We start from the raw sequence: 9,217 nt of genomic DNA on the forward strand, positions 1-9,217 counted from the left end.
TATATATATATATATATATATATATATATATACATATATATATATATATCAAGAAACTCGCTAGCAGACGATGCCTGCGTCGGCGTTGTCTCTCGCGGGCGAAGGCGCGTTCTCGTTCCTTGCGAGCTGGTAGTTCAGCGTTCATCGCAGAAAGAGCATTTCCATAGTCAACGTGCGCCGTTCGCTCTCTCGCCACACGGCGAGCGCTGAGGCGGTGGCGCCCTCTCTTGCGCTCAGGCACATAGACCATCCCGACAGCAGACGAGGATGGACGCCGCGACAGCAGACAACGATGCACTTCGACACTCCAAAACCATAAGGTGCTTCGCCACTAAAACTCCCAGACGTCTAGTAAACAGGCCCCAACTTTCTTACACCTCCAAACAAGCTCCACCAAGCTCCACCTGGCTATGCCAATGGGGCACGGCGATCACAATTTGCAGATATCACAACGCTGTGCGCCACGCAGACGTCCCATTTTGAAAAAAAATGTTCGTGTGTAGGTCTTGGTGTAGTACTAAATGCCGTGCTAAATATTGCGCTTAAAGCAGCTCCGCTTCCGTGAAACATGAGAGAGTGGGTAGCACTGTAGCACGGGCAACTCCGAGATTTCCTTGGCAATCACGCGCGTGCCCAGGTGCTGGCGCGGGACTCGGCCTGAGCTTTCAGAAGCGCTTTCTCGCGATTTTATTGAAATTATCGTGATTATTTCATGCTTATTTCTGTAGTTTATAGTATTTTAGACCAGCTTATTTTTCACTACATCTGAGCGTTCGGATGGATGACAAGCCGGACCCCTAAAGTGATAAGCACATAAAAACTATTTTCGCGCCCCTCTCCTGTGCCCGACCAACCAGTCCTTTTGTACCGCGAAGTGACGTAATGTTCTCCATGGCCGACGTTACGTAGAACAAACCTCGTCGGTTGGTCTTCTGCCCTACGTCACTGCTCTTTGGCCCTTTCGGTGATGCTGCTTTGGCTGCGCAGTAGTCCTGCCTTTTGTCTAGGTTTGTCTGCCTTTTGTCGCGCCGCGTGCGAGCAAATGACACGACCAACACGTGGAAGAACCCCAGCTCGGTTGCTACACCTACCCCTCTGAGCGACGGAGAAGGATGGCGAGGCCGAGCGAGAAGCTGATACTAGCCAGAATTATTGTTCTATCCCCTGCAACTTCTTTATTAATGCTCTGACAACATTCTTACAACATGTTCACACCTGACAATAGCACTGAGCGAGAGAGACTATTGGACAAACAGATTTTTTCCGCCGTCTATATATAGCTGGCATGCTACTTTGTATAGGGAACTGGAATGGGATTAAAAGATTGCAGCAGACAGGGAAGAAATTAATTCTAATAAGAAAGAACGAAAGAAGGAAACAGAAAGGCAGGGATGTTAAACAGAAATACTTCCGGTTGGCTACCCGTACACCGGGGAATTATGGGAAGCGGAATAGAAAGATGAGCAAGAGAGTAGGGAAGAGGAAAAAATAAAGAATATTTACAACTAGGATTTACAACGTCAGGGCTTTTCTATATAAAATAGCCAAAGCTTTCCCACTAGGCCAATTTCTGAGAGGTAATTGAATAGTGAGTGTAAAACTCATCATTGTTCGCAATGGCCAGACACCGGGCCTAATATGCTGCGAAATGTTAACGGATCGTGGCAGGTCATGGACAGCAGTGTCGTTTACTGACCCTTTGACCGACAAAGGAACATGTAGAGCACCTGGTGGCTAACCTCCTCGGCATTAAGGCCTAGATATAGTCCGGCGTAGCGTGCACACGCGACCACGCGCGACGCAGTTAAGCTACGCCGGCCAAAACCGGAGAACTTAGTGTGGCGTCACGGCGTAGCTGGCGCGCCCGGCGACATTCGGCGCGCTCTGCGTGGCCGGCGCGGAGATGGAGCATGTTCTATTTCACGCGTTCCACGCGGCTGGCGTTAGACCACAATGCACTGCGCGCGGCAGCGGCGGTCGGTAAAATGGCGGCGTGTGAACCGCGCTCGGAAAGTGCGGCTGTGTGTTACTCCACATTGATCGACGATGACACGATTGCGCGCCTACTCGAAGGGATTATAAATCACGCGTGTGTGTGTAGACCAGCAACAGCATGGATTGCTGCGACACGGAGGGGAAAACGAACGCCTGGGAAGCCTGCGGAATTCGCTGTCGTATGTACAGGGGTGGTCAAAAGTTCCCTGGCCGCAACGCCCGGCCGCGGAGCAGCGGCTCGCTACTATCGGGGCGCTGCCATCGCATTCACGCCTTGGCGCACGATGGCGTCCAGCGTGTGCGTGGAAAGGGATGGGGGGTATATCCCTCTCTCTTTGTTGCTCTTCTTAAGGAACCTAGGTATAAACTACTACTGTGCAGCGCTGCTTATTCCACTAAGATGTTCCAACTAGCCCCAACACAAGCTCTTCTGAATACATTTCGGGCTCCGACCAAGCTCGTATGCAGCGAAATGGCCTGCGAAGACGGCTGATATAGAACCACCGCAGTGCCAATGGAAAGTTAAACGCACCATATTGTCTTCCAGGAAGCCGAAAACCACGGTAATGAATATGATGCCTAGCTAAATGTGGCCGTAATCATGATGCGTCAGTTTTCCGGAAGACTGCCGCCTCGCTACACACTGCACAGTAGTAAAACATCGACGACGGATAATGAGGGAACAGTTTATACGTCGCTTTCTTATCAAGGAGAGGGGTGCCCTTCCCCCTTCACGCACACACTCGACGCCAGCGTGCGCCAAGGCGTGATTGCGATGAGAGCGCCCCGATAGTAGCGAGCTGCTGCTCCTCAGCCGGGCGTTGCAGCCTGGGAACTTTTGACCACCCCTGTACGTACATACATGATCCGCTTCCGTTTCTGATGCAAGCAATGTAGCTATTTTCTGGCTCCCAGAGCGTTGAATGCAATGCTTGTGAGGAAATTAGCACATAGCGAGAAAAAAACACGCGTGTCAACCAAAAAGCAGGGCTAGGGAAGCAGAGAGCGAGAAAAGTGTGTACGCGTCAACCGAAGAACGCGGAGCCGCGGACACGTTCGACGAAGAGAGTGCGCATGCGCTAGTAGGACTATTGTTATCTTCTGGTTCTGAGGACGAGTTAATGCCATGCCAGCAAGGGAGCCGTTTTCGAAGAACACTCGAACAATGCAGTGAGCGCGCGCGAAAACCAAAAACAGCGGGCCGGAGGAGCCTCGGCCCCGCCGGTGGAAACTGCGCATGCACCACTGAATCCAGCAGCTGTCAAAGCGAGCGACTTTTCAAGAAGATGGCGCTGACTTCGCGGCGGCGCTTAGGCGGCGCTGCAGGCGGCGCGCGCGCGCGACTGTAGAGTGCAAAACAACGGAGCTGGCTGGCGTAGCCGGCGTCGCGTAGCGGACCTCGTCGCGCACGACATTGTGCGCTGAGCGCGCCGGACAATATCTTGGCCTTTACTCTCTGACGACTGCCGAGTCAACTTGAGTGGCGGTGTTCGTCGGTAGTAGGAAATGAAACCTGAAAATGCACGGCTAAAGAACAGCGGGGTTGTAATGCAATTCGGCACGAAAAAAAGCACGTTCTTTCACGAAGCTACCTTGTAGGGACTGCATGCCGTTTGCCTAGCGACAAAGACATCGCGCACCTTTTGTGGGCAAAAAGCGTAGCTGCACCGTGGTTGTCAATGAACAGAATTAGTGTCGGAATCAAAAACGAGTGACGTGCAACCCACAGGCTTGTCATTGTCTGTGAAATTCAGTCGCATGATGATGTTTTGTACCTGTAAGGGAACGAGAGAGTCCACATTGTGATTTTGTAATAGTTTTGGCAGGTTCGACATGGAGGCGCGACATAACTTTTTAAATATTGCGTAGAATTCGATCAAGTACGTGGTTTAACAAAATAGAGCGACGTGAAACATGGGTAGTGGTAGCGCCGTCTCTGTAGCATTCTCTTTTCAAGTTCTTCATGTTTTTGATTGCCTTCAACACACCAAATTGCACAGTTCAACACATGCCTGCATGTATGTGGTGTATATAAAGGCACCACAATTAGGCAAAGTTTTTTTTTGGTTTTGTGCTGCATCTTGAAGTGATCATTGCTGGTTAAAAAGTCATTCCTAAGTAAAGACTAACTTCCTATAGTTACTCCTCCAAGTTTGGCGCCACAACATGGAGTGCTGCACTGCAGAAAGTTTCCTAGGTACAGCTATCTTCATAACAGTATACCTTACCACACGCTGCCTGTTCGTACCACATTTTGCCGCGGTTAAACAGCTTCATGACACAAAACAATATCAAAAGCGACTGTCGGCTTGCACACCTGACATACGAGAGAAACAGGAACTTACGTGTTCTGCATCTCTAGGAGAGGATGCCTCGTCTAGCACAATTTTCACCCTGTAACTGCCTGTGAGAACCGGACAACGGCTTCCAAAGGCCTCGAAAAGGTGTTCCTCTATCTCTGTTATGGGGTCGCAGAGCTTGTAGTGACTGAAATGTAGAGGAACTCATTCAATGTGTGTTTTTTGTTTTAATTTGAAGCTATCATTTTCCAATGTTTGTTTACTACCTGTCGAAAGTTTGAGTAGGTATTTTTTTTTCTAAATAAACATTGTCCGATATCTCGAACAGCTTCCATAAAAAATAATTCAAATCTAAATTTTCTTTATTGCATAGTCGAGTGAATCCTTGTGCCTTTTCATGCTTCTTTAGCTCAAGCCACTGCACTTTTATTTCCACATAGAGTGTGCAACATAACTTGTGATAGCTATATTGAGAGTGAACCGATTGAAATCAACTGATGTTGTGTGTGTACGTTTGAGTAGATCTTCTCCACTTCGAGTGATTTTTAGTTGGAAATAAGCTTTATTATAGCTCTATTAATTGCGCCAATCAATAAGCTGTTCATGAAGTCAAGCCGCTTTCTTTGTTCCACGGATGAATTGTCTGTGCTTACTACCTTCGTTGATGTCATTTATTGTGCTGGATTGTGCCCTGTTATTATGGGGTTTCCTATAACGAAACACATGAATGGCTACGTGTTGTTATCAATATAAAATATCTATTATCCACTTTCTATTTTCCATAACGGAGTGATTAACGCATCAGGTGCGCAGCAATAGAATTGACATTTTACATGAATCCTTGTGGAATCAGCTTACCAAGGGCCCGATGCACTCGAGCAGGACGGGTTTATTCCGTTGTCGACTGTTACTTCTAGTTCTGCGTTTGAAGATAACTGAACATCTACTTGAACCTGGAGAACAAGGGTCGCTGCAGTGCGGGTGGGCAACTCGGTAACTTCGGCTTCTGTGATGAAAACTGTACTTTCACCTAAGACAGAGGTTATTGCGAAAGGATTGTCAGCAGTCGGTTAGATACCATTGGTTGAAGTGAACAGTGAATGGTATAGCAGAACAAAAGCATACGTTGTATTTTCGTCATAAGACCCAAAGCTTCGCCTTTAAGAGTTGAACGCGATAGCGAAATCCGGCCCCTAGTGCGCACTTCAACCACTAAGTGCATACTTATTAATCTGTATTGTTACACACACACGCACACAGATACACATGTGCGCGCGCGCGCAAATGGTAGAGGCACGGAGAAAGAAGTATTTGAGGAGGAGAATCTCTCGGCCGCGGCAGCGCGCGAGGGCGGCGCGATAGCGTCACGGCGGAATGCGGTTACGCCGAAGCACGACAGATGACGCTTTCGGCCTGTTGCCATCTTTTACATGCTCTTCTATGGACGCGACGAATAAAAATCGTGATAGCGCCTCGTACATTGTAAAATTTCTAAGATTTCTGTCTGTAACATCAATCGGTAGATAGGACAGATATTTTAACTGCAGTTCCTAATCGGTACTGCCAGAATTATAGGCCGTACAGCGCTTGAAACGAACTGCTAGTAGTGGCCCCTGAGCAGACGACGTCTGCCGGCGCATGCACGCGCCCCTCGCTCCTCGCTCGCATGTTGTGCGCGCGCATGCGTAGGTGGCCTTGGGAGGGAAAGTTCCCTTCGCGATGTGCTGGTTTCTTTCTCTTTAGCCCTCTCAGTGGCTCTCGCGCGTTGCGCCGGCGGCGCCGACTCCTCGATGTTTGCGCGCGCTTTTCACGCCGCGACAAAGGAGAATGCTTTGCAGATTTCGACCAGTGCTTCTCAGGATGTGGCGGAAATGTGCCGTGCAGTGGGTACAGCAGTGGGTACGCGTCCTGCAAGGAGAAGGTAATTACCTTCGTAGTTCCTAGTGACCCAGTGAGGTTGGAAGCGTGGGGTCGCGCCCTACCAAGAAAAGACCGACAGCTGACGCCTCGTGACTACGTTTGCGAGAAGCACTTCTCGGACAGTGACATAGACAGGCGGCGCTGTTATGGCGAACTTGGTGGCGAAGTTCTCCTTGACAAACCGAAATGACCAGTGTTGTTACGAGACGCCGTGCCTTCAATCTTTCCGCGTGCTGTCCCAGATACTTGTCTGATGTTATCAAAAAAAGACCATGTGAAATTTCAACCACCTGGGGTTTTGTAACGTGCACCTAAATGTAAGCACACGAGCCTTTAGCATTTCGCCTCCATCTAAATGCGGCCACCGCAACAACCTAAATCTGCATTGATGGCATATAGGGTAAGTCCCATCATTCGTTGAAATAAGTTGCATCTAACTCATTGAGTTATCAAAAATTATAGATTTCACGTTGTACAAAATGTATCACGCTGGTAATTTTCCTGTATGTGACGCCATTTTTCTCGTTAATTTACCGAAAAAACTTGAAGTGCGCTTGAGCTTCGCCTTTAGGAGTAGAACGCGATAGCGTAATCGGGCCCCGTGCGCATCGCCTTCTCAACTGCTAGCCTCACCGACACGGACGCCGACACCGGTATTTCTGCGAAACGGACTCTTTAACGCTGTCGCGTTAAAATTTGGAGCCGGCGAGGACGCACAAAAACACATCCATTCGGGCGTGAAGCGCGAACGGCGAATCGGCGACGAATGGCCTTGAACCGGCGAGCTTCGTCGGAGAGCGCGGTGAGAGAGACGCACGCATTTTTCCTTCTCCGCTAGCGGACTCTCACGACAGAGGGCGCATGAGCGCTGTGCCCGATTACGTGACTTTATTAGGACGCCCGAGCGAGCGCAGTTTCGCCTCCTCAAGAATTCTTGCTCCGTGGGTAGAGGTTTTCGATCTAAAACAAGAATCGCATGCCCTTTAAGATGCACGCCGCGCGCTTGCCATCTCGGAGGCCATAAAGAGTCGAGACATATTTCTTACAATGCCTCACAGATGGAAGCACATTATCTAGCGTTTGCTGTTTGCTTGACCAACGCCTCCTCTAGAAAGCCAGCGTTGGCTTGATATGTTTTCCGCTAGATGGACATAGTTGTCCATTTTTAGAGCTCTTTGAAAGTTCGTGTGTGTTTTTAGCGGCGATGGCTGCACTATCCTGGCCTTTTTCGACGTAGTTTGATGGTCTCGCCAATGCGCCTACAAATCGCCGAGCGGGCTCGTTTTCGTCGTGACATCTGCCGAACAAAATGCGTTAGACACTCCTTCACTATATGACGTTTATGTAGTGTTTTTTTCTGAAGCAGCTGCAAGTAATATCATGGCTTTGTGGTAGGACACCTGCTTGCCACGCGAATGGCGCGGGTTCGATCCTCAATGGGACCGAAGATTTCATTCTTTATTTTATTTGCTTCTTTCTCGATTTTTCGCTCACGGATGATTTTTTGCTCACAACCAACGGTGCCGACACCGACACCGGAATTTCTGCGACACGAGCTCTCTAACGCTATCGCGTTAAAAGTGCACAGAATTTCATGATCACATGCACTGCAGCTCCAGGACATCCCTCAACGATCTTCAATTACACCTTCATTAATTATAGTCGCCATCGTTTTCATTCCCCTCGAATAATTTACGCAATGACTAGGTGCATCTTCTTATGAGTAAGTATATTGATCTACCCGTCTCGCTTGCATAATAGGCATAGAGGCTTCATATTATTGAGTCAACAGTTGAATTGTGAAACCTTATTTCGTACTAATTGATCACTGCACATAAAAATGGACACGTGAAGGAAGAAGTAAAATGAAAATAAAAATGAAAAAAAAAGAAAAATAGGAGTAAATGCGTTTATTCTTTCGGCAATTTATTTCTCATTCTTTATTTTAAAAAGAATTAACCGCCGGTTTTATGCCCGATTCCCCGTAGTGGGTACGAGCCAACAAAAGGGAGCAAGCAAGCAAGCAAGCGGACGGCACCCGTCTTTCCTAAGTTATGCGATGGTGCTATTTATTTAACCAAGGACCGCTACACAATTTTGGCGCAGCCGAAGGCGAGCATCTGGGTCAAGTTCTTCATTGACCAGACCTCAATGCAGCATGTCGTCTTCACGGGTTTGCCACTTCAAGCCGAGCCAAGAACGGACCTTCCTCGTAATTTTAGTTCAGCGGCCTTGACTGAGAAAGTGATGAAGAAAGCTGCCGTGGGCCAGGAGGAGCTTCTTCAGACAGAATCCGCAAAGGTGTATGTGAGTCTACAGGCATTTGAAGACGTTGTAGTGCAACAGTTGATGCAAAAGGACGTTTCTTTTCTATGGAGTCAGGACTGTGAAAAAGCTTACAGCGAATTGGTGAAACTGATATCATCAGATCCGATTCTTCGTATACCGGACTTGTATACCGTGCCTTTTGTTTTTAATACCAACGCGTCACAATATGCAGCGGGTGCAGTTCTCTATCAGCAGCCGTCACATCTACCTGATCACCTGAAGCACCAGGTAGTCCATTTCTACTGCCATACGTAAAAGCCTGCCGAAGTTAATTATACTAAAACTGAAAAAAGGCAATGGATGTTTTAAAAACTGAGCGGTATTTCGGCACCTACCTGGAAGGTGCGAAATATGTCTTATTTACTAATCATCAAGCTTTGACTCATCTCCTAAATATGGCACAACCAAAGGGTCGAATCGCTAGATAGGTGAACTGCCTACAAGAATTTGACATTTCATATCGCGCTGGCCCGCTCCTCGCAGATGCATTGTCCAGATTACTTGTTCACAAGACGAGTGAACAACCTAAAGAAATAAAGGGGGCCAAGCTCTGGGAACGCACCGAAGGAACGAAGTTTTTGACGAGAAATATCATGGACAATGGTTTCCAAGGCACTTCGTCTGTATCACGATAGCCCAGTGTCGGGAGGACATGACGGCTTCAGGCGCATCTA

General features: G+C 48.3%; 1 long non-coding RNA gene across 1 annotated transcript; it reads right to left on the reverse strand.

Annotated features, from left to right (window-relative positions):
- Nucleotides 1–3,525: 3,525 nt before the first annotated feature.
- Nucleotides 3,526–4,477, reverse strand: LOC125759722 (uncharacterized). Its single transcript, XR_007417354.1, has 2 exons — nt 4,341–4,477; nt 3,526–3,770 (listed from the first exon to the last, which is right to left on the reverse strand). It is a non-coding gene; the product is annotated as an uncharacterized LOC125759722 (long non-coding RNA).
- Between the last annotated feature and the right edge of the window lie 4,740 nt (nt 4,478–9,217).

The sequence above is a fragment of the Rhipicephalus sanguineus genome, chromosome 8 (assembly GCF_013339695.2).
Source record: "Rhipicephalus sanguineus isolate Rsan-2018 chromosome 8, BIME_Rsan_1.4, whole genome shotgun sequence".
Classification (NCBI taxonomy): domain Eukaryota; kingdom Metazoa; phylum Arthropoda; class Arachnida; order Ixodida; family Ixodidae; genus Rhipicephalus; species Rhipicephalus sanguineus.